This window comes from Triticum urartu, chromosome 5A (assembly GCF_056163025.1).
Source record: "Triticum urartu cultivar PI428250 chromosome 5A, HENAU_Tu73, whole genome shotgun sequence".
NCBI classification, from domain to species: Eukaryota; Viridiplantae; Streptophyta; class Magnoliopsida; order Poales; family Poaceae; genus Triticum; species Triticum urartu.
The window spans coordinates 72,815,797-72,840,712 of NC_141877.1; the positions used below are offsets into that span (position 1 = coordinate 72,815,797).

The 24,916-nt window shown below is 51.1% G+C and overlaps 1 non-coding gene and 1 pseudogene across 1 annotated transcript; both read right to left on the bottom strand.

The window, feature by feature from the left end:
- Positions 1 to 1,378: 1,378 nt before the first annotated feature.
- LOC125529064 (disease resistance protein RGA2) lies at positions 1,379 to 24,155 on the bottom strand. Its single transcript, XR_015603477.1, has 3 exons — positions 23,071 to 24,155; positions 22,630 to 22,981; positions 1,379 to 3,998 (listed from the first exon to the last, which is right to left on the bottom strand). It is a non-coding gene; the product is annotated as a disease resistance protein RGA2 (transcript).
- LOC147970311 (small nucleolar RNA Z247) lies at positions 21,719 to 21,857 on the bottom strand (annotated as a pseudogene).
- Positions 24,156 to 24,916: the final 761 nt, after the last annotated feature.

Below are 24,916 nucleotides of genomic sequence, written 5' to 3' on the forward strand. Positions count from 1 at the left end.
CAGCCGGAGGAGCTCCATGCAAGGGCAGCAAGGGATCTGACGGCCCAGATCGAGGCGCGCGGGGATGAAACGGCCGCCGCCGCTAACGACCCCGCCTCCGGAGCGAGCGACGCCTGGAGCTTAGCGCGCAGCGCAGCTTCATACTCCAGATCGGCCGCTGCCTCGCCAGATCCATCGCGCCCCCGCTTCTGGCCGAAGACAGCCTCGCTGGAGGACCCGCGCGAATGGTCCATCGCGACCACCGCTGCAAACGAACGAGAAAGGGGAGGAGGAGGAGCAGATCGGACAAAGGAGCGAATGGGGAGGCGGCGCCGACGCAGATCGGAGGAGGAGGCAGGAAACCCTAGAAATGGGGGAACCGATCCCTTCCGGATCCATATATACCCGGTCCGAGCCAGGCCCGGTTCGACATACGGCACCAAGGGGGGCTGGGCCTGGGCCAACCGTGGCCCAGAGTCCAGAGAAGGGAGGGGAAAAAATAGACACACAAGCCAAGGCAGGGACCGATCCAGGCCCACCAGGCCCATCACACGGCACAAGGGCCCGCAACCCAGACGCAGGCTCCACCACCAACCCCAGCTCCAGATCTAGGGCAGGCGCCGGCGCCGCCACCGACAGAGAAGCCGGAGCCGCACCCCCAGAAGACGAACAGGCAAGGAGGACCACCAGAGAGGAGGACGGCAACACCGCACCCCCAACCCCACCAGAGCCCAGCGACGCCCAAGCCGGAGACCAGGCCGCAGCACGACGGCGCCCACGGGAAACACGTCGCCAGCCATCCTCCTCCCCCACGGGCCTGACGAACCGACCCCGCCCGCCAGGAGAGAATTTTCACCGACAGCCCGACGCCGAAGCCACGAGGAGGCCTCCCGCAGGGACCAGACGAGGAGGGGAAGGAAACGCCTCAGAGTCCGACCCAGAACCATCCGAATCAAGCGCCCAAAACATGTTTGCCCGGGGAGGAGCGAGGAGGATGGAGCGAGGCGAGGAAGCCGGGGAGGAGGGGAGCGAGGCGCACCGCCGAGGAGGAGCAGGGAGGAGACCGCGGGGAAGAAGAGGGGGAGGAGGCCACACGAGACGATGTCGCCGTCGGAGGGAAGGAGGGGGCGGGTGGCGTCGCCACAGGGGAGAGAGGGGAAGGGAGCGCCATCAAAATGCCAGATCTTGTTACCTTTTCACAACCAATTATTTCCAACTTGCTGAGATCTTGAAAATGAGAGAGCAACTGCGTTAATTCCTTCTCACGGGCACCACAAGACATAACCCTGAGTTGTTCAATTGGTAACTTGTACATGATATCACTCTCATTGTCAGTTGTCAACAAGACATTGCTATTACTCGAATAATCTATTTCAAGGGACTTCAGAGATGTTAACTTCTAGAGGTGATACAATGGCAGAGGGGGGCAATTCTTCATCTTCAGCTCTTTTAGACCAGCTAGATTACAGAACACAAACATATTCCAGAACATGCCATCTTGCCCATCCTTCCCCGTAACCCCCAAGCTTAATTTTGACCTGTAGTTTTTTGAGTACTCCAGCCGTTCCAAACCAGATCCTACCCGCTTTATCATGGCAGAGGATGCAGCGGTAGTCCAAGGGACAGGAGGTAGTGACAACAGTTTTGGGCAGTCTACAATATCGAGAACCCGCAATCTAGGAAACCAAGTCATATTTGCTTCTTGGTCTGATTGACGGCATGAAAATGGCAGCTCCATGAGTTCAGAGCAATCTTTAACAATGAGAACTTCTAGTGGAGATAAGAAATGACAAGTGCTATTTTCAACCCATTTTCTCAACCTTGGTGTCTTAACTAATTCTAGCCTTTTAAGATTTTGAAATCTTTGAATTGAGATAGAACTTTGATACTCGTCACCAAGCTCACTAACTGACCACAACTCCCCTAGAGGTGGAAGAATTTCCCAACCTACATCATGCAGGGACAGAGATTCCAAATTCATAACTGAGAGGTTCCCACCTAGCCATGACGGACAAGTAGCACCTCTATGCCCTTTAGTGTGCAGATCCAGGAGATTGCTATGAGGTTTAAGACTTTCAAGAACTTGTTCTTGCACAAAATCATTATTGTGTCCATAAATACCCCACTCTAATATTAGCTTCTTTAAGTGGATTTTTTGTATCAATTTTGCTGCACTCACTTCTTCCTTTCGTTCAACATTCTCAATGTTATGGACCCTCAGTAACCCAAAAAGTTCTACCAACTGTCCTATCTGCCCTAGTTCGAAACCACCGTATTGGACAAGAAAATGGCGCAGTTTTACAAGGTTGCTCATTGCTTTGAGAAGACCAAGGTGGACATTGCATTCTTGAACATCCAGGACCCTCAGGTGATAAAATCTTGAGATGTTGCTGTTCAAACTTAATTTCCCCTTAATTTCTATAGTTATCCTTAGGTAGCGAACATGGATAAATCTTGGAAGGCTGCGGAACACATCCTCCAAAATGTAACTACAATATGCCTCAGACAAAAGAATAACACGAAGGGCTTTTGCTTCTGCAAATAAATCACCAAAAGTCTTTGCAAAGCTTCCATGGAATCTTCCGAACAACATCACAGTTTGTAGATTTTCAACTGTCAAATTTTCAGGTAATGTACTCAAGTCCCTCTTAAAATCCTCAAAGGTCATTCTATCATTGACATCTCTCGCATTTATAATGATAGACAAGTGACGTATAGATGGAGAAGATACATATCTCACATTAGAACTAGACATACTAAGACAGTCTGATGATGAAACCTTCGCTGCCAACTCATGCAGTAGGTCATGCACAACATAATAAGGACTGCCATCTTTTTTCATGTTCTTCTTGAGAAAACCAAGATTAACCAAGTCATTTAAATAGCATAGTCCAACATCTTCAAGTCTTCTCCTTTGATCACACGAATCTAAACTATTGAGCCCTATCCATAAGTGAACCAACCCTTCGTTGCGAAACTCATAATCTTCGGGAAACAAAGCACAGTAGAAAAAAACACTGTTGTAGATGGAAAGGGAGATAATCATAGCTAAGCTTCAGTGCTGGCATAATGTCATAGTCACTGCTTTGTAACTCCCATTCTTTGCTTTCCAGAACTCTTGTCCAGTGGCCAATGTAAGTTGGTTTCTTAGTAATCTACCTACAGTTTTTGCTGCAAGAGGGAACCCCTTCAAATGGACCACTATTTCCCTTCCAACATTAAGCAATTCAGGATGGTCTTCCCATGACTGTTGGTGACCAAATACATATGCTTCAAATAAATGCATAAAATCTTCAGGTCCTAAGCGATCCAAGTTTATAGAATGATCAGCTATTTTTCCCGCTGTTGTTGTTTCTGAAATTCGAGTAGTGACAACAATCATATTACCTCTTGCCTCTCCTTTTTTGAAGGGAGCTAATAGTTTCTTCCACTCATCCTCATGATATGTCCAGACATCATCCAAGACCAGCAAGAACCTCTTATGTTTTACTCTTTGCTCAATAAGCTCTTCATCGATAGCATTTTCCATTTCACCATTAACCATAGGGATGTTTTTCACAATCTCTAGTGCCAACGCATTTGCAGCAAAACTCAGAGATACGCAAACCCAAATTGTAACATCAAAAGAGCTCTTCACTTCTTGATATACCCGCTGGGCCGACAATTTGGAGCACGGTGAGTCCATCGGCACAATATTTTCCATGGGTAATGCCATCTACAATGTCCTTTTCGAAAAAAAATAACTCTGGCTCTATTATTGCTGGGGTGGTTTTGGGTATGTCTCCAATAATGCTGCCTTTGGTAGGTTTGCGGAGCTCTAGATCAAGGATTTCCTTCACCTTGGCACATATGGGATCCAGCTGTTGTACAATAATGTGTGCCATCTGTTTAGACATTTCCACACGGTTAAACTTCAATTTGTATGTTTGCATTGTGCCATCTTCTGGTGGTGCCTTAGAGCAGAGCTTGAATTTATTAGCAATGGCTCTAGCAGTGTGCCACACATTGAGGCCAAGGTTGTGGATGCTGTGCGAATAGGCGAAAGCGTCTTACCCTCGATGTGAGGGGGTGCATTGCATGTTATAGGCTGCAGGGGTGCACCTCCCTGGCAAATAGCGCATACAAGTTTGTTGGAGAAGATTACAACTTGGGGAGGAAGAGATAAAGAGATAAGAGGTTTACAAGATATTGAACTACTTTTCTAACAACCTAGTCTATCTCCTGGACATGTCCTTGTGCGCCAAGTCTGGACTCCAACGTGACATGAATATGTGTTTAACACCCTCCCTTAATCACAACTTCATCAAGTTGAGATTATGTTTGAAGTCTTCAATACTTCTTGCGGGTAAAGGTTTTGTGAATCCATCTGCTATCTGATCCTTGGAATGCACAAAACGTATGTCAAGCTTCTTCTGAGCCACTCGTTCTCTGACAAAGTGAAAATCAATTTCAATGTGCTTGGCCCTAGCATGAAACACTGGATTAGCAGACAATATGTGGCACCCAGGTTATCACACCATAAACATGGAGTTTTAGTACTTTTTACACCAAGTTCTTTCAGCAGTGATTGCACCCATATAATCTCAGCTGTAGCATTTGCCAATGGTTTGTATTCTGCCTCTGTACTAGAGCGAGAGACAGTAGCCTGTTTTCTAGCACACCATGAAATTAGATTAGGACCAAAAAATACTGCAAAGCCACCAGTGGACCGTCTGTCATCCAAGCAACCTGCCCAGTCAGAATCTGAAAAGGCACTCAAAAGTGTGGATGATGACTTGCTGAAATTCAGACCAATACTCAGAGTGTTCTTGACATATCTAACTATACGCTTTGCAGCAGTCCAGTGAACTGTGGTAGGTGCATGAAGAAACTGGCATACCTTATCGACAGCAAATGAGATATCAGGTCTTGTAAACGTCAGATATTGAAGTGCACCTACCAAACTCATGTACCTTGTGCTGTCATTCTGACTTAAGGGCTGTCCTTCTGTAAGAGACAGCTTCTCTGAACTGGACAGTGGAGTAGGTGAAGGTTTACACCCTTGCAAACCAGCGTTTTTTACCAAATCTGTTGCATATTTTTCTTGGGAGAGATGAAGTCCATCCTCATGCTTCTTTACTTCAATCCCTAGAAAATAATGCAACTCTCCAAGATCCTTAAGAGCAAATTCTGCACTGAGATCCTTCAAAAGTCCTGTAATAGCCTCATTAGATGAGCTGGTGACAATAATATCATCAACATATATGAGAACAAATATGTGAGTGTTTCATTTGTTGTAAATGAACAAGGAGGTGTCAGACTTTGAAGGAATAAAGCCAAGTGCTTGCATTTTATGACTCAGACGTGAGTACCATGCTCTAGGAGCCTGTTTCAGTCCATATAATGCGTTGTCAAGTTTGCACACATGATGAGGTGCATTTTTGTTTTCAAACCCAGGAGGTTGCTTCATGTACACTTCCTCTTCCAGAACACAAACGCGTTCTGAACGTCTAGCTGCCTGAGACTCCAGCCCCTAGAGACAGCAATGGACAAAACAAGACGGATAGTGGCAGCTTTTACAACTGGACTAAAGGTATCCTCATAATCAATGCCATACCGCTGTTTGAATCCTTTTGCTACAAGTCTCGCCTTATAACGATCAATGGTTCCATCGGATTTCCTCTTTAATCTAAATACCCACTTGCAATCAATAAGGTTTTTACCTTGCCGTGGAGGAACCAGGTGCCATGTGTTGTTTCGTTTCAAGGCTGAGTACTCTTCTCTCATTGCTTTCTTCCAGTTTTCATCACTAAGTGCTTCTTCAAGTGTATGTGGCTCGCCTGGTTCACCTGTGGAACATACCATCCCAAACTTTGTCATGTGTTTATAATTTTGAGGTTGTATTACCCCTTTTTGAAGACGAGTGCGACACGACGAGGTTGGCTGTGGCACAGAAAATCCCGGCTGAACTGCAGGGCTAATCCCGAGGTGGATTCGGGATCAGGCGCAGCAGCCGCGTTGGGAGCAGGCGCCGGATCCTCTGTGCGTCGCGGCACACCAGGAGCACGTGAAGAAACCGCCTGCGGCACAAAAGATCCTGCCGGGCCCGGCTCATCATGCGCCAATGATTCGCCAGTTCCCCCTGGCACCGGACGTGGGGCCTGCGTTGGTCGGATGGCGCAGGTCCCTCCGCTTGTAGCAGACGGGTTGGACGGGCAAACGCCCGCCCGTGGGCCCAGGTGAGCGCGGCGCGGGGTTGGCGTCTCCTCCAGCTGCTGTGGGTCGCGTGGCGTAGGCGGGTCCACCCACTGGCGCGCGGTCGACCGCAACGGGAGCAGCCGAAGGTGCGGAGTCCGGGGAGGATCTGTCTGACGAATCTCCTGATGAAGACATGTACCTAGGGTAGGGACACGGACCTGACCGAAGAGTCCTACTCTAGGACACCCCTGGGAGAAATCATCTTTCAATCGACTTGAAGGCATCCCACTCGACAGGTTCAAGACACTCGACCAAGAAGCTACCACTCGACCATGAAGCTATTCACTCGACTGCCAGAAGATCTACAGTCACTCCGTAGGCAAACGGTCAGCTGTTAAGTAGTCTTCATGGTCATTACGACACTTTATTAGAGGCGTTACCAGTAACGCCCCATCTTAAATGTACTTTAAACCCTGCATTACTGAGGGCAGGAGGGGGTCGGCGAACTCTATATAAGCCACCCTCCTCCTCAGTAGGAGAGGTTCGCACCCCTGTAATCCATACACGCATAAATCCAGTCGACCGCCTCCGGGCTCCGAGACGTAGGGCTATTACTTCCTCCGAGAAGGGCCTGAACTCGTAAACCTCGCGTGTAACAACTTCCCAATAGCTAGGATCTCGCCTCTCCATACTCACCCCCATACATCACTGTCAGAGTTAGAACCACGACAGTTGGCGCCCACCGTGGGGCTGGAATCTTAGCGCTTAGTTGGAGAAGTTGTGATTTTTCTCGATTCCTTTGATCATGTTTTCTTGCGGAGTTTTGGTGGAGGACCGCGAGATCCGTCTCGGCGCGCTCACCTTCATCGTCGACGACTCCGCCTGGCTTCAGGAGGCACCGCTCGACATCGATGCACTCCCCGCTCGCGGTGCGACGCATTTCCACGCATGCGTTCGTGGCGTCCTCCTACGGCAACCGTCGACCCAATATGGGTCGGCCCCCGTATCGTCTCCCCGCCCTGTCTCCCACCAGCGCAAGCGCTCCGGTCGGTCAAGACTTCAGCGGTGGGTGAGGCACGCTGTGGCTCGCCAATCGGCAGCCCCGCAAGTCGCGGCCATCGAGCCCGTCGAATCCCTCTACGGCCTGTTCGACCTGTCGACTGGCTCCGTGGAGACCGCATCCGAGTGCCACAACAGCGATCCAGCGGCTGAGGTTCTGGCGGTCGATGGAGCACACAGTCCCCCTGGTTTCCCTCGCACTAATGGGGGCGCGGGTGGGGGCGATCCGTCGCATCCCCACGACGAGTATCTCCCCAAACCTCTCACGTCATTGCAGCGAGAGGAGCTTCGCCGCCGGAACATGGACGCGCTTCACACTCCCATCGTCGGAGAGACCCCCGAGGCCCGGGCCTTGGAGAACGCGCGTTTGGCCAACTTGGCCGAGCGCACTCGACTGGAGAATCTCCAGCGAGCACTCGACGAACAAGCGCGTCAGCGGGCTCCCGAGTCTAGTCGACGCCAGCTCTTCCCGCCGACGCAGGTATATCGAACCCCAGTTCAGAATCTGGCCGCCGCGGCCCGTATAGCAGAATCGATTCAGCCCTCCCAGTCGGAGGCTGGCAGGGGCTTGTTACAGATCAGAGCATTGCTCCGGGCGGCGGGAGACCAGAATTTCGCTGTCTCTCAGTCGCGGAATAGGATCCACAGTCGGTCCGTCGCAACCGATACTGTCGAGTCAGCTCACAGCCTGAGATCGCCCCCGAGGCGTGAAGGACGTGGTGGCCAGCATGATCAGTACAGGAGGAATGAGCAGTATGATCACCGATTCGACGGTGATGATCGACGTCGAGTGCTAACCCCTCCCCCGAGGAGTGGGTCATATGCGCCTCGACGGCAAGATGACAGGCGCCCTCATAGTGTTGGGCAGAGGATTCCAGTCGACCCTAGAGACCCAGGCTTTGATGCGAGATCCATCCTCGTTCAAGGTTTGGTTGACAGGAACAGAGCTCATTGTGAAGGCCACAACAGAGATGCGCCTGCCAGCAGCAGAGTACGTGCTTCAGGGTCAGAGTGTTTCAGTCGAGCCATCAGAGCCGCAGTGATACCTCCCAATTTCAGGTTGGCGACTGGAATCGGCAAGTTCACTGGTGAATCTAAGCCTGACACCTGGCTCGAAGATTACCGAGTGGCTGTACAGATTGGCGGTGGCAATGACGAGGTGGCCATGAAGCATTTACCTCTCATGTTAGAGGGCTCGCCCAGAGCATGGCTAAATCAGTTGGCACCCAGCAGCATTTACACTTGGGAGGACCTCTCCCGAGTGTTTATCACAACCTTTGAAGGAACATGCAAGCGACCTGCAGGCCTTACAGAGTTACGGTCTTGTGTGCAGAAGCCGAATGAAACTCTGAGGGAATACATCCAGAGGTGGATCACGCTGCATCACTCAGTTGAGAATGTGCCGGACCATCAAGCAGTTTGTGCCTTCAAGGAAGGTGTTAAATACAGAGAGTTGAATCTGAAGTTCGGTCGAACTGGAGAGATGTCTCTGAATCGGATGATGGAGATTGCCACCAAGTATGCTAACGGAGAAGACGAAGATCGACTCCGGAGTGGCAAGCAGAAAGCAGTCGCCCAGGAAACTGGAGGCAATTCCAGTCGGAAGCAGAAGCGGAAGGCCGAACCAGCCGCTCCTGGGGAGGCCCTGGCCGTAGCCCAGGGAAACTTCAAGGGAAAACCCAAGGGCACCTGGAAGCCCAAAAAAGTCAAGGATCAAGACGGAAATGATGTTTTGGATCTGCCATGTCACATCCACACCAAGAAGGATGAAGAGGGTAATTTTATTTACCCAAAGCATACCACTCGACAGTGCCGACTCCTGATCTAGCAGTTCCAAGGAAAGCAGTCCAAGGATAAGGAAAAAGAGTCGAACAGGGTCGAGGACAAGGAAGACAGCGACGATGGATACCCCCAAGTCAATTCCACCCTGATGATTTTCGCCGATGTCGAGAGCAAAAGTCAACTGAAAGTCATTAACCGAGAGGTGAACATGGTTGCCCCGGCAACACCCAGTTACCTGAAGTGGTCACAGACTGCCATCACATTCGACCAGTCTGATCACCTGACGCACATTGCCACCCCTGGAAGGCAAGCTTTGGTGGTCGACCCAATTATTGAAGGCACTCGACTGACTAAAGTCCTGATGGATGGAGGCAGTGGCCTGAACATACTGTATGCTGAAACATTGAAAGGAATGGGCATTCCGATGTCCAGACTCAGCACCAGTAACATGAGTTTCCATGGAGTCATTCCTGGGAAGAAAGCCCAATCACTCGGCCAGATCGCTCTTGATGTGGTTTTCAGTGATTCAAAGAATTACCGCAAGGAAAAGTTGACATTCAAAGTCGTGGACTTCCAAAGTGCTTATCACGCCATTTTGGGCAGGCCAGCTTACGCACGCTTCATGGCCCGGCCATGTTACGTGTACCTCAAACTGAAGATGCCTGGCCCCAAAGGTGTGATCACTGTCACAGGCAATCGGAAGAAGGCGGAAGAGTGCTTTCAGAAGGGCTCAAAGATTGCAGATGCTCAGATGGCAGTGGTCGAGCTGCAAGAGTACCAAAAGACTGCCGATCCGAGTGAATTGCTACGGGCCAAGAAGCCCGCTTCGGACTCAGCATTTCAGTCGACTGGTGAAACGAAGACAGTCCACATTCACCCGACCGACCTCGATGCTGCCCCGACTCATATCTCAACGACGCTCGACTCCAAATAGGAGGAAGCGCTCATCCAGCTCCTCCGTGAGAACTGGGATATCTTCGCATGGAAACCCTCCGACATGCCTGGAGTTCCCAGGGGGCTGGCTGAGCACCGTCTACGGGTCGACCCAAAATTCAAGCCTGTGAAGGAACATCTTCGACGGTCCGCCGTCCAGAAGAAGCAAGCCATTGGCGAGGAGGTGGCTCGGCTTTTAGCAGCAGAGTTCATCCGAGAAATTTACCATTCCGAGTGGCTCGCCAATGTCGTCATGGTCCCCAAGAAGGACAAGTCTCTTCGCATGTGCATTGATTTCAAACATATCAATCGGGCCTGCCCAAAGGATCATTTTCCTCTCCCTCGCATCGACCAAATAGTCGACTCAACTGCGGGGTGCGAGAGGTTGTCTTTTCTAGATGCTTATTCCGGATACCATCAGATCCGTCTGTATGGACCCGACGAAATCAAAACAGCTTTCATCACCCCATTCGGATGCTTCTGTTATGTCACTATGCCGTTCGGCCTCAAGAACGCCGGAGCCACGTTCATGAGAATGATTCAGAAGTGTTTACTCACTCAAATCAGCCGGAATGTGGAGGCATACATGGATGATATTGTGGTCAAGTCACGCAAAGGTTCCGACCTGCGAGCTGACCTTACCGAAACTTTTGCCAACCTCAGGAGGTATGATATCAAGCTCAATCCATCAAAGTGCACATTCGGAGTTCCAGGCGGAAAGTTACTCGGTTTTCTCGTTTCCGAACGAGGGATCGATGCCAATCCTGAGAAAATTGGCACCATACTCCGGATGAAGCGCCCTGTACGCGTGCACGATGTCCAAAAACTTACAGGCTGCTTGGCCGCTTTAAGTCGATTCATTTCTCGTCTCGGTGAAAAGGTGTTGCCTCTCTACGACTGATGAAGAAGTCTGACAAGTTCGTGTGGACTCCAGAAGCTGACGCAGCGTTTGTAGAACTCAAAGCTCTGCTCTCCACCCAGCCGGTGCTTGCTGCCCCAATCAGCAAAGAGCCTCTGCTACTGTACATTGCGGCCACGGGACAAGTTGTCAGTACAGTACTTACGGTCGAGTGGGAAGAAGAAGGAAAGGCCTTCAGAGTTCAGCGCGCAGTCTATTATCTGTCTGAAGTTTTGACCCCTTCAAAACAAAGATACCCTCACTACCAGAAGCTTGTATATGGGATTTACATGACCACGAAGAAGGTTGCACACTACTTCTCTGACCATTCCATTACAGTCGTCAGCGACGCCCCACTGTCAGAGATTCTGCATAACAGAGATGCAACTGGTCGAGTGGCCAAGTGGGCGATCGAACTCCTTCCCTTAGATATCAAGTTTGAAGCAAAGAAGGCTATCAAGTCCCAAGCAATCGCAGATTTCATCGCCGAGTGGATTGAACAGCAACTCCCGACTCAAGTTCACTCGGAGAACTGGACCATGTTTTTCGACGGATCTAAGATGCTGAATGGTTCCGGTGCTGGAGTAGTTCTAGTCTCCCCCCGAGGAGATAAGCTCAGATATGTTCTCCAGATTCACTTCGATTCCTCCAACAATGAAGTAGAGTATGAAGCACTTTTGTATGGGTTGCGCATGGCCATTTCACTCGGCGTCCGTCGCCTCATGGTCTATGGCGACTCAGATTTGGTGGTTAATCAGGTGATGAAGGAGTGGGACGTCAGAAGTCCAGCTATGACTGGTTATTGCAATGCAGTGAGAAAGCTAGAAAAGAAATTCGAGGGGTTAGAGCTTCATCACATCCCCCGACTGAAAAATCAAGCAGCCGATGATCTAGCAAAGATAGGCTCCAAGAGAGAAGCCATTCCCAGCAATGTGTTTTTGGAGCACATCCGCTCGCCGTCAGTCCAGGAGGATCCTTTCACAGAAGAAGCCCCACAACCAAAAAGTGCCACAGATCCGACTGAAGTCGAAGTTCCTGCTGTGGTCGACTTGATCATGGAAGTCTTGGCCATCACTCCCGATTGGACGATACCATACATCGCGTATATCCTAAGGAAAGAGCTCCCAGAGGACGAGGAAGAGGCTCAACAGATGGTCCGCCGATCCAAGGCCTTCACAGTCATAAAGGGGCAGTTGTACAGAGAAAGCGCGACTGGAATCGGTCAGAAGTGCATAACTCCGGAAGAAGGTCAGATGATCCTTGATGAGATCCATTCGGGAACCTGCGGTCACCATGCGTCCTCCCGAACCATTGTGTCCAAAGCATACCGGGCGGGATTTTACTGGCCAAGAGCAAATGAGATGGCAAAGGAGATAGTTGACAAGTGTGAGGGGTGTCAGTTCTACTCCAACATGTCCCACAAGCCCGCATCAGCTCTGAAGACCATTCCACTCATCTGGCCCTTCGCTGTCTGGGGACTGGACATGGTCGGTCCTCTGAGAACAGGCAGGAGCGGTTTCACCCATGTGCTTGTGGCAGTCGACAAGTTTACCAAGTGGATTGAAGCTAAACCCATCAAGAACCTCGATGCTGGCACTGCTATTAGTTTCGTCAGAGGACTAACATTCAGATATGGAGTCCCTCACAGCATCATCACTGACAATGGGTCAAACTTCGATTCAGACCAGTTCAGAGCCTTTTGCGCCTCTCAAGGCACTCGTGTCGACTATGCGTCAGTCGCCCATCCCCAGTCGAATGGACAAGCTGAAAGAGCAAATGGTCTGATCCTCAAAGGACTAAAGCCTCGGCTAATGCGTGATCTCAAGCACGCAGCAGGTGCCTGGGTCGACGAACTTCCGTCAGTTCTGTGGGGATTAAGGACCACCCCTAACCGGTCGACTGGAAGAACCCCGTTCTTTCTTGTTTATGGAGCCGAAGCCGTTCTGCCAAGTGATCTCCTTCACAACGCTCCCCGAGTCGAGCTTTACACTGAAGATGAAGCAGAACAGGCTCGGCAAGATGCAGTAGACCTCCTGGAAGAAGAAAGAGAGATGGCCATGATCAGATCGACCATTTATCAGCAAGACTTGCGTCGATTCCATGCCCGGCATGTGAAGAGTCGAGCCTTCCAAGAAGGAGATTTGGTCCTCCGAGTGGATCAACAGAAACCACACAAGCTTGCTCCCACTTGGGAAGGCCCCTTCATCATCACCAGAGTCCTCCGCAACGGAGCGTATCACCTCTTCAATGTTGATCGCCAGATCGACGAGCCTCGATCTTGGAATGCGGAACTACTCCGCCCCTTTTACACTTGAGCTCAATCTTGGACGAGATGTAATAAGAAAAATTCCCGCAGTTCGTTTTTATCAAAGGCAAGAGTGTTCCATTAATTGTTGTCACCTTTGTTTACATACGAAATCCCCCAGTGGGTGACTTAGCTGCAGTCAGCACTCGCCTAAGTTTCAAAAAATCCTACCGAGTGGAGAGCGATCCTCCCACTCGGGGGCTTAGCTGCAGTCCAGCACTCGCCTAAGTTCTCCTACGAAGAGACTTAGCTGCAGTCAGCACTCGCCTAAGTTTGAAAAATCCTACCGAGTGGAGAGCAAACCTCCCACTCGGGGGCTTAGCTGCAGTCCAGCACTCGCCTAAGTTCTCCTACGAAGAGACTTAGCTGCAGTCAGCACTCGCCTAAGTTTGAAAAATCCTACCGAGTGGAGAGCGATCCTCCCACTCGGGGGCTTAGCTGCAGTCCAGCACTCGCCTAAGCTCTCCTACGAAGGGACTTAGCTGCAGTCTGCACTCGCCTAAGTTTGAAAAATCCTACCGAGTGGAGAGCGATCCTCCCACTCGAGGGCTTAGCTGCAGTCCAGCACTCGCCTAAGTTCTCCTACGAAGAGACTTAGCTGCAGTCAGCACTCGCCTAAGTTTGAAAAATCCTACCGAGTGGAGAGCAAACCTCCCACTCGGGGGCTTAGCTGCAGTCCAGCACTCGCCTAAGTTCTCCTACGAAGAGACTTAGCTGCAGTCAGCACTCGCCTAAGTTTGAAAAATCCTACCGAGTGGAGAGCAAACCTCCCACTCGGGGGCTTAGCTGCAGTCCAGCACTCGCCTAAGTTCTCCTACGAAGAGACTTAGCTGCAGTCAGCACTCGCCTAAGTTTGAAAAATCCTACCGAGTGGAGAGCGATCCTCCCACTCGGGGGCTTAGCTGCAGTCCAGCACTCGCCTAAGCTCTCCTACGAAGAGACTTAGCTGCAGTCAGCACTCGCCTAAGTTTGAAAAATCCTACCGAGTGGAGAGCGATCCTCCCACTCGGGGGCTTAGCTGCAGTCCAGCACTCGCCTAAGTTCTCCTACGAAGAGACTTAGCTACAGTCAGCACTCGCCTAAGTTTGAAAAATCCTATCAAGTGGAGAGCGATCCTCCCACTCGGGGGCTTAGCTGCAGTCCAGCACTCGCCTAAGCTCTCCTACGAAGGGACTTAGCTGCAGTCTGCACTCGCCTAAGTTTGAAAAATCCTACCGAGTAGAGAGCGATCCTCCCACTCGGGGGCTTAGCTGCAGTCCAGCACTCGCCTAAGCTCTCCTACGAAGAGACTTAGCTGTGGTTAGCACTCGCCTAAGTTTGAAAAATCCTACCGAGTGGAGAGCAAACCCCCCACTCGGAGGCTTAGCTGCAGTCCAGCACTCGCCTAAGTTCTCCTACGAAGAGACTTAGCTGCAGTCAGCACTCGCCTAAGTTTAAAACCCTACCGAGCGAGAGCAAACCTCCCGCTCGGAGACTTAGCTGCAGCCCAGTGCTCGCCTAAGTGTGAAAACATTTCTCGTGTCCCAAGGACGACGAGGGGCAGGTCGACTGCCACCTTCTCCTTCGGAGCTGCACCACAGACACAAAGTTACTTCGAGTGAAGATCAAATCCCACTCGACGGGTCATCCACAAAGAGATTCAACAACAAATCAATTACGGATAAAGCCTAAAAGGTCCTAGAAACCTCAGGTCAAAGTACTCGAGCCCCCGGCTCGGCAGAGTTTAACTGTTACACTTCCACTCGGCATTCCGAGGCAAATTTAAGGCAGAGTTTAACGGTTTACAAAATACACTCGGCATTCCGAGGCAAGTTTTTTCATTCCTCAGGAGGAGGAGGACTGGCAGGGGCCACGAACTCATCCAAGTCGATCCCATCTGCGATGCGGGTAGCAGCAGCAATAAATGTCTCCATGAAGTCCTGGAAGTTGTGCTTCCTCGTGTTGGCGACTTGGATGGCGGCCAGCTTCTCCTCCCGCACCTCCTTACAATGGACGCGGATCAGGGACAGAGCCACGTCAACGCCACACCGAGCTGAAGACTTCTTCCACTCCTGCACTCGGTCAGAGATTCCATTGAGTCGATTCATCAGAGACTCGAGATCGTTCTGGAGCGTAGATTCCGGCCAAAGTGTCGAGTCGATCCGCGTCATGGCAGCCTTCAGTCGAGCTAAGTAATCCACGACGCCGTCAACACGAGACTCCAGACGGAGCACGTTCATTGCGGCCTCGTCCTTCACAAGAGAGTTAACAGGGTCCAAGCTCGGCTCCACTCGACTGGTCTCCTCTTCAAAATTCTGGCAAAGCTCTGCATACAAGATTCAAGGATAAGACAATTTTCACAGAATGAGTCGACTCGAAAACCAGTTGGAACTGAATGCGCACCTTCAAGCTTAAGGTACAACTTCTTGGCGAGGCTCCCCAAGTAGCTCTCCAGGTCGTTTCTCCCACGAGCGAGGCCTTCCAGCTTCTCACTCAGGGTAAGGTGCTCCTTCTTCCAACGCGAACACTCCCTGTTGGCTTCCTTCAGAGCGGTCTTCAACTTGGTGTTCTCCCCTTCTAATTGGTCGACCGAAGCCAGCTTCTGCGCGGCCAGAGCGGTCTTATCATCAGCCTCCTTACGGGCAGCAGCCAAGTCCTAATCCTTCTTCGCCAGAGCTTCTTTCAGTTTTTCTGCAAAAAATGACGATTGAGTCGGAGCAAGCGAAAAGATACTCAAGCCTAAAAACCAACCAGTCGACAAAAGTGTCTTACCTGCGGCGCCGTCTCTGACATTCTGCAGCTCTATCCTGGCCAGCTCCAGATCAAGGTTCATTTGAATTTGCTGCTTCTCCAAGTCAGCCAAACGGGTTCCAAGATCACAAGATTTCTGAAGTCAAAGAGGAGGAGTTACAGTTTCAGTAAAAAGAAAAAAGCAACAAAGGCAGTAAATACTAAGACTATGGTCGACTGCCAGCAGTCCACCATAGTCTCGGGGACTACACCCAGTGGGTGCACTTAGCGTGCCCCCACCGGTTCCTATCCCACTCGACCGTTCCGTGAAAGTCGAGTACAAGACAAGCTGCTTCTGAGCAGTTAAGAGACAATAACAGAGTTTCTAAGACTACAGCCGAAGCAAAACATTCGACAGTAGCCTCGGGGGCTACACCCAGTGGGTGCACTCAGCATGCCCCCACAGTAAAAACAAAGAAGAGAAAAGACGTCGACTGCCCGCAGCCGACGAGGTTCCATTCGGCACGACCCGATCAGACAGAGCGAAGAAACTCAACTACGACTCAATTTAAAAAGACTCCAGTCGACTGCCAGCAGTCGACCGTAGTCTCGGGGACTACACCCAGTGGGTGCACTTAGCGTGCCCCCACTCATCCAAGAATTGGCAAAACACCCAGTGGGTGTACAAACTTAAAGACCTTCGGAAAAGAGATTCTTCAAAGAACATACCAAAACAGACCAAGTGTTGAAGTCGACTGACCTGGACGTTGCTCTGAAGAGCCGAGCTTGCGTCGTAAGCCGCCTGGCAAGCCTCCCGAGCCACCTTTACCTGCTCCATCATGACTCCAGCCTGGCGTACAGCCTCCTTCGCAGCAGCCGCCTAGTCCTCAGGGCCGGGGTACGCAGCAAAAAGCGAAGACGGATCTGCAGCCGACGCTGAAGGCTGCACACTCGTCAAAGGAACAGCGAAAGTCACGGAAGCCCGAGTGGGTTCGCCATCATCCCGAACCGCAGCCTCAGGCGCGGGAGTGGATTGCAGAGCCTTGCCAGCCAACACCTTCTTCTTCCTCTTCACCCTCAGTGGTGTGTTGTCGTCGTCGTCCGGGAGATCGATAACATGAGGAGGAGCTGCAAGGAAAACATTCAATCGACCAACACCTTCTTCAGTCGACTCGTAAGCAGGTCGGCAGTGATCGTACCAGGGTTGGAGGTGACAGCGTCCTCCATCTCTTGGTCGTCGTTCCTGGCGGAGACCTCAGAAGTTGCACCACTGCAAATCTCGAAAGTTAGTCAGTTGACCCAGTGAATCGACCAAGGATCCGTCCACAGTCGACAAAGGAAAGCAAGTATTGTTGTTACCCCGAAATGGTGGGAACAGCTATCTTCATTTTGGGCAAGGCCTTGGGCGGCTTAGATGGCACCGTTCGTGGGTGCTTGGGAGCCTTCCCGGTCGGCGGAGGAGAAGAAGTCCGAGGGCGTTTTGACGACTGCCCAACGGGAGCGGCCGCCTTGCCGCATTCCTGTGCTGGATCGTGGGCGAGCTTGGACCGTCCCTCCGGGCGGGAGGGTTCAGCCTCCTCCTCCTCCTCACTGGAGAAGATGTCGTCGCCCTCCTCTCCCTCGCCGTCGGACTCCCACTCGACCTGGTCGTCCCCGCTCTCGCCTCCGCTCCCCTCACCTTCCTCGGTCGACCCTTGTGCCCCGCTGGGCATCGAGTACATCTCAGTGGTGGCCTGGAGGACAACAGACAGGACGAAAGTCAGTCGACTTATACAAAGAAGGCTAACACAGAAGGCCAGATATCCGACACAAAGACATACCTGATCCACTTCATATGAGTTGTCGAGTGGAATCACCCTTCTGGCTCCTCGGGGGTTGTCTTTGTTCCCCATGATACTTGACAGCCACCCCGCCAGCATCTCATCGGTGACCTCCTCCGGGTGGATCCGAGTGGTGTCGTCAAGGCCAGAATAAAGCCACATCGGGTGGTCTCGCGCCTGGAGCGGTTGAATGCGCCTCTGGAGGAAGACCTCTAACAGGTCCATCCCAGTCACCCCCTCGCGGACAAGCTCAACCACTCGACCCGCCAACACCTTGACCTGGGCCCTTTCCTTCGGCGTGACTTTCAGAGAGACAGGCTTCTCGGCTCGGTCGAGGGAAAAAGGAGGAAGACCAGTCGACTGTCCGGGGGTCGCCTGGTCCTGGCAGTAGAACCAGGTCGACTGCCAGCCGCGAACCGACTCCGGGAAGGTGATAGAGGGAAAACAGCTCTTCCCCCTCGTCTGGATCGCCAGGCCCCCGCACAGCTGGATCACTTGCGTCTTTTCATCACTCGACTTGGCCTTTTTAACCGACTGAGAGCGGCAAGTGAAGATATGCTTGAAAAGCCCCCAGTGCGGACGGCAACCCAGGAAGGTCTCGCACATGGAAATGAACACGGCAAGATAGACTATGGAGTTGGGGGTAAAGTGATGGAGCTGCGCTCCGAAGAAATTCAAGAAACTCCGAAAGAAAGGATGGGGCGGCAGAGAAAACCCTCGGTCGATGTGGGTGGCTAGGAGCACACACTCACCGTCACGGGGTTGAGGTTCAATCTCTCCCTCCGGAATACGCGCAGCTTCGTGGGGAATGGCTCCCCCCTCGACCATGTCGTCAAGATCGTCTTGCCGGAGCACCGAGGGCATCCAGTCGCCCTGGATCCAGCCTTTGGGCAGAGCGGTCCTGGAGGAGGATCCGCCCCGAGCAGATCTCTTCCCTTTCCCCGCCGCCGCCGCCTTCTTCGCGCGCTCCAAAGCGGTGGTCTTGCCCTTCACCATCGTCGCCGGAGAAATCTCGCACGGGCTCGCGGCGCTAGGGTGAGAGCGGAGGTAGCAGAGAGACTGGCAAAGGGAGAGAGGAAGAAGGAAGGAGAAGAGGGCGCACGGCCTGGAAACCCCGAGCCAGCAACTTATAAGGGGCCGCTCCCGAGTGGCTGACCGGTAGGCCCAGGCCATCCAGTCAAATCCCGCAACAGACGCGCGCGTAGTACGTGGCGAAAAAGGCGACGCGGAGATCGAGGAACTTCCGCTTTATCGCTTCCGATTACTGCGGCTGCTCCCGTCCCGCGCGCTTCCCAAAATCCAAATCCCGCGACATCCGCGGGCCGCAGAACAACTTGCTAAAAAACAGAAGACCCCGATCGTGCCGGCACTCGGTATGGCACATACAAAGAAATTCACTCGACGGAAGGCCTGGAATGGATCAAGGCGACTGAAAAAAGTTGGCAACGTCATCCGTGACGATTGTCCCGAAACGAGGCGCTCACATAGCCCGAAGAACCAGTCGGAAAGATCTCCAACTCTTTCCCCACTCTAACCTCGATCCATTCGGGGGCTAATGATGAAGACATGTACCTAGGGTAGGGACACGGACCTGACCGAAGAGTCCTACTCTAGGACACCCCTGGGAGAAATCATCTTTCAATCGACTTGAAGGCATCCCACTCGACAGGTTCAAGACACTCGACCAAGAAGCTACCACTCAACCATGAAGCTATTCACTCGACTGCCAGAAGATCTACAGTCACTCCGTAGGCAAACGGTCAGCTGTTAAGTAGTCTTCATGGTCATTACGACACTTTATTAGAGGCGTTACCAGTAACGCCCCATCTTAAATGTACTTTAAACCCTGCATTACTGAGGGCAGGAGGGGGTCGGCGAACTCTATATAAGCCACCCCCCTCCTCAGTAGGAGAGGTTCGCACCCCTGTAATCCATACACGCATAAATCCAGTCGACCGCCTCCGGGCTCCGAGACGTAGGGCTATTACTTCCTCCGAGAAGGGCCTGAACTCGTAAACCTCGCGTGTAACAACTTCCCAATAGCTAGGATCTCGCCTCTCCATACTCACCCCCATACATCACTGTCAGAGTTAGAACCACGACATCTCCAGGCGGCGATCCCGAGGCAGATTCTGCCACCAGGTCTGCGGGAACTGATCCCAAGGGTGATTTGCTCCCCCGATCCTGGCACATGAAATATGGCCCTGTTGGGCAGATTTCTTCATCGTTTTCAGCTCCGTTTTTTTCAACATGGCTTCCTGCATCATCATACAACTCAGGCAAAGTGGTGAGAGGGTTAGTCATAGTAGGATCATTAGAGCTATATTCCCCTGGATCAAGGCCGGTTAGAGTAGGAGGAAGAAGTAGAATTTCTTTCCGAAGTAAAGCGCCGGCATTTGGATGTAGATTAGCAAAGGGGAATTTAGTTTCGTCGAACACAACATCACGAGATATGTATACTCGACCGGTAGAAACATCTAGACACTTGACCCCCTTGTGTTGAGTGCTATATCCAAGAAAAACACATTGTTTTGACCGAAACATTAATTTGCGAGAGTTGTATGGTCGGAGATTGGGCCAACAGGCGCATCCAAACACACGAAGTGATGTATAGTTTGGTTTGATATGGAGAAGCCGTTCGGTGGGTGTTTCATTATTGATCACTCGACTAGGAAGCATGTTGATGATGTGAACGGCTGTGAGGAAAGCTTCGTCCCAAAATTTTAGGGGCATGGAAGCACCGGCAAGGAGGGCCAAACCGACCTCTACTATGTGCCTATGCTTGCGTTCGGCAGATCCGTTTTGTTGGTGAGCGTGGGGGCATGACACATGGTGAGATATGCCAAGTGTTTGAAAGAAGGAATTGAGCTTCTCATATCCCCCCCCCCCAGTCGGATTGGACAGCAATAATTTTGCTATCAAACTTACGTTCTACAAGTGCTTGAAAATTTTTGAACACTTGAAAAACGCCAGATCGTTTCTTGAGGAGATAAATCCAAGAAAATTTGCTATAGTCATCAATGAAGCTAATATAATATGTGTGTCTACCCACCGAGGTAGGGGCAGGCCCCCAAACATCAGAGAAAATTAATTGCAAAGGTTGAGTAGAAACACTGGTAGATATGGGATAAGGTAATTGATGACATTTTGCTCTTTGGCAAGAATCACAGATAGTTTCACTGTGTCGCTCACCAACAAACGGGAGCTTATTTTTCTTAAGCAAGCGTTTAACTAAAGAAAAAGATGCATGTCCTAAACGATCGTGCCATCGTGTGGAGGAAAGCTTGATAGCACCACAAGCTTGTTTATTTGATCTTCTAAACTCCGGAATCAACGGGTAAAGCCCTCGAACACATCTACCGCGGTAGAGTACCTTCCTCGTGGCCTGATCCTTGATCAAAAAGAAGAAAGGATGGAATTCAATGAACACATGATTATCAATAGTGATACGATGAACAGAGAGAAGATTTTTGTTGGCACTAGGAACATGCAGAATTTTTCTAAGGTGAATTTTGCGGGAAGGGGTACGTATAACAGAATGACCTATATGACTTATCCTCATACCTGCACCACTTGCCATGTGGATCTGGTCCTTCCCATGGTATTTCTCACGGAGGGTCACCTTCTCGAGCTCGCCCGTGAGATGGTTTGTGGCACGCTGTCGATATACCAGTTGGTATCCACACCATAGGACCCGTCGGCGGCGGCAGCAACCTTGTCTTCTTCATACGAGGAAGCTTCATCTTCATCAAAGTGATACCAACAATCCCTGGCCGAGTGGCCAGGCTTGCCGCAGATTTGACAGCGTACAGCATCGGGTCGTGACCGTCCCGAGCCACCACTGCCGCTGCCACCCCCCGCCATGGCGACCCTTGTTGTTGTTGAAGTTAGGGCGCCCGCTGCGGGAGCCGGAGTTGCTGGAGCCGCCACCACCTTGCTTGCCCTTGTATCGAGGAGGACCACGGTGACGGGATGAGTACCCGCCGCACCCGCGGGTGGCCGCGTTTGCCGAAGACTTGAAGCCGCCGCCGGTGCTATGGAACTGCGCGACACGCTGATCAAAGTTGCTCAGCATGGCGTACAGCTCATCGAGAGAGACCGGCGTGACGCGGGCGTCGAGGGCAGAGACAAGGGGCTGGTAGTCCATGTCCAGCCCGTGCAGCAGGTAGGAGATCAGTTCATCATCCTGGATGGGCTTGCCGGCCGCGGCGAGTTCATCGGCCAGGCCGCGCATAGAGGCATAGTACGCGGCAACAGATTGGTTGCCCTTCTGTGCATTGATCAAAGCAGTGCGAATGTTGTTAACACGACTCAGAGATTGAGAGGAAAACATGCCTACGAGCGACGCCCAGAGAGCATGCGCGGTGGTGATCGCGGTCACCGTGATCAATACTTCTTTGGAGAGGTTGTTGAGGAGGTAGCCGAGCACTTGTTGATCCTCCCTCACCCAGATGGGATGGAGAGGATTGGGCTCGGTCGTCTCCTTGCCTTCCTTGTCCTTGGTGACGAGGAGGCGGGTGGGTTCCGGCATGGTTCCATCGACATAGCCGAAGAGCCCGGCTCCCCTCAGCTGCGGCGTAACTTGCGTTCGCCACAGGACGTAGTTCGTCCGGGAGAGCTTCTCCGTGACTTGGCCGCTGAGATTGGATTGAGCGGCGCTAGAGGAAGACATGGCTTGGCACTAGATGGCAGCTAGGGTTTTGGAAAAGGAGGCTCTGATTACCATGTGCGAATAGGCGAAAGCGTCTTACCCTCGATGTGAGGGGGCGCGTTGCATGTTATAGGCTGCAGGGGCGCACCTCTCTGGCAAATAGCGCATACAAGTTTGTTGGAGAAGATTACAACTTGGGGAGGAAGAGATAAAGAGATAAGAGGTTTACAAGATATTGAACTACTTGTCTAACAACCTAGTCTATCTCCTGGACATCTCCTTGTGTGCCAAGTCTGGACTCCAACATGACATGAATATGTGTTTAACAGATGCAACCCTCGGGATGGCTATCGGCGGCATCGTAGGTATTGTCGAGCTTGTCGTGGATGCGGAAGTAGTCCAGCTCATCGAGCACATTGTCGGCCCCGTCCGCGAGCTGCCGCAACACGTGCAGCAGCTCCTTGAGGGCAGGGTGGGTGATGAACTCTCTGTCGTGCGCGGTGTAGAGTATCCCCTGCGCACGCAACAGCTGCCTCTCGAGGGCGCTGATGTTGGGGTCGAGACTGTCACTGGACGCCCAGCTCTCCAGCAATCCATCCGAAACTGGGGCCAGCGCCTTGCCTACCACCCACACCGCCGCACTGACGGCCGCGTTCATCCTCAGGTCCCTGCTGATAAAAGTTGCAGAGTGGTGAGATTGCACAGTTAGTCAAAGATGGTCTAGGAGCAACACATCAAACAAGTTGAGTACACTCACACTTTTGGATCAAGCACCTGCTGCTTGGCTCCGACTGAATGTGATTGGTGATTGGAGAGCGGGAGACGGATATGCGTGACTGCTTCGATCTCACCTCTTACGAGAATAGCAACCGTCCGTGGCGGAACAACGACGACTGGGCGGCTCGACTCTGGTCATGCGTGATGCTTTTGGTGGTTCCGGAGGCAGCGGAGGAAATGAGAGTACATGGAGGAGAGCATACTACAAGTAAAAGCCATGAGTGAAAAGACAAAAAATGGGATCCAATGGTAGGCCCAAGGCGGATTTTCCAACCAAGCTCAACAATGCTTTCAACAACGTTATCAACAAAGTCGCCTTGTGTGGATCAGTACAAGGGATGCGCGTTTAATAATGGAGGCCACCGGAGTGACGGTACAAGGGACAAATTGCCAAGAGCATGATGGTTCCAGAAAATTTATTCTACTTCCAAGTGAGAATGCCGGCAGTTTACTGATTTTTTTTGGGTGGGCACAAGTGGAGCAAAGTGAAGGCAAATAATTGCTGTGATGCACAAGGCCGCAGGCCGGAAGGATGAGCAGTTCGTTAGTGGCTTTTCCAAATGGAGGATCTGCTGTAGGCAGATTCTTCTTTCTGATTGATGCCCTTTGGTGCTTCCTTCTTTTCCTTCCCTAGTGGAGTTTATCAGATGAGATTTCGCTGCTCCATTGGACACAAGACGCAACATATGTCACTCGTCGTTTCGAGTGTCGAGAGGAAGGAACCTGCCTTAATGTAAAGCATGTCATAGCTCTTATTCTTTGCCAGACAAAGAAGAAAGGGTAGTATATATGGGACCTCAAGTGGCTAGAGTTTGGTGTGACATGTTTGTGTTCATAGCTCAACTCAGGTCTCTTGTGCCTGCTGTACTCAACTGATGACTTGACCGAATCAAACCTCACCACTAGTAAGCAGAACTGTGAGACTCATTCATTTCCTCTACGGAAATAGTCATCTACGCATAGAAACAAACGCTACGAGCTAGCACTCTGGAGTCTGAACTTTGCATGAAACATGAATTGTTTGATCTGAATATTCATCACCACCACGTATTGCCCTGATGCTGAGAAGGTCCTAACCCTGAAGAGAAAAATGAGATGAGAAACTAGCATCTAGATATAATGTACTCTACTGTCTACTCTGACTGTCTGACAGGACACCACGTAGGAACTGTTTCATGATTTGTGAATCTGTACCCAATACATTACAGTTTATATACACATGTTGGAACCACACAGCTCGCACACAAGAAACGGATGAAAACTTACAGTGAACAATATATTAGACTAAAGGTTAATAAAAGAGACAAACATGTGATGACCAAACGCAAATGACTTTGAATTATTCTGCACTCGGCTGCAGAAAAGAAAAAAGAATCATGCATTGGATTTTTCAGGTGATAGCACACTGATCTGATGGAACACATAGCATGGAAAAGATAGAGCCTAGCTCTCTAATCAATCATTTTCTGTGATATTTAATGAATCTAACCAACTGTTAGTGAAAGATCGAAAGGTCCAAATACACAAAATAGGCACATAACTCGAAGCATATAACCGAAACCAATGTATCTTCGAGATAGATGCCAGCCTGTGGCCGTCCCACCTCCGGTTATCAATTAATGTTACCAGCTTGATCTAAACCACTTACGAATATCAGTTACTCTCTGTTTAACCATATGCTTCAGTCCAGAAAAAATTCAGAAGAACAGTACAAGCATTTGATTACCAGAAAAAAAAACAATCGCTGAAACCAATAGACGCATAAATTGGTTTCTGCAAATGGTAAGAGGAAAACTTCATCCAAGTACCATGAACCAGCAGAAAAC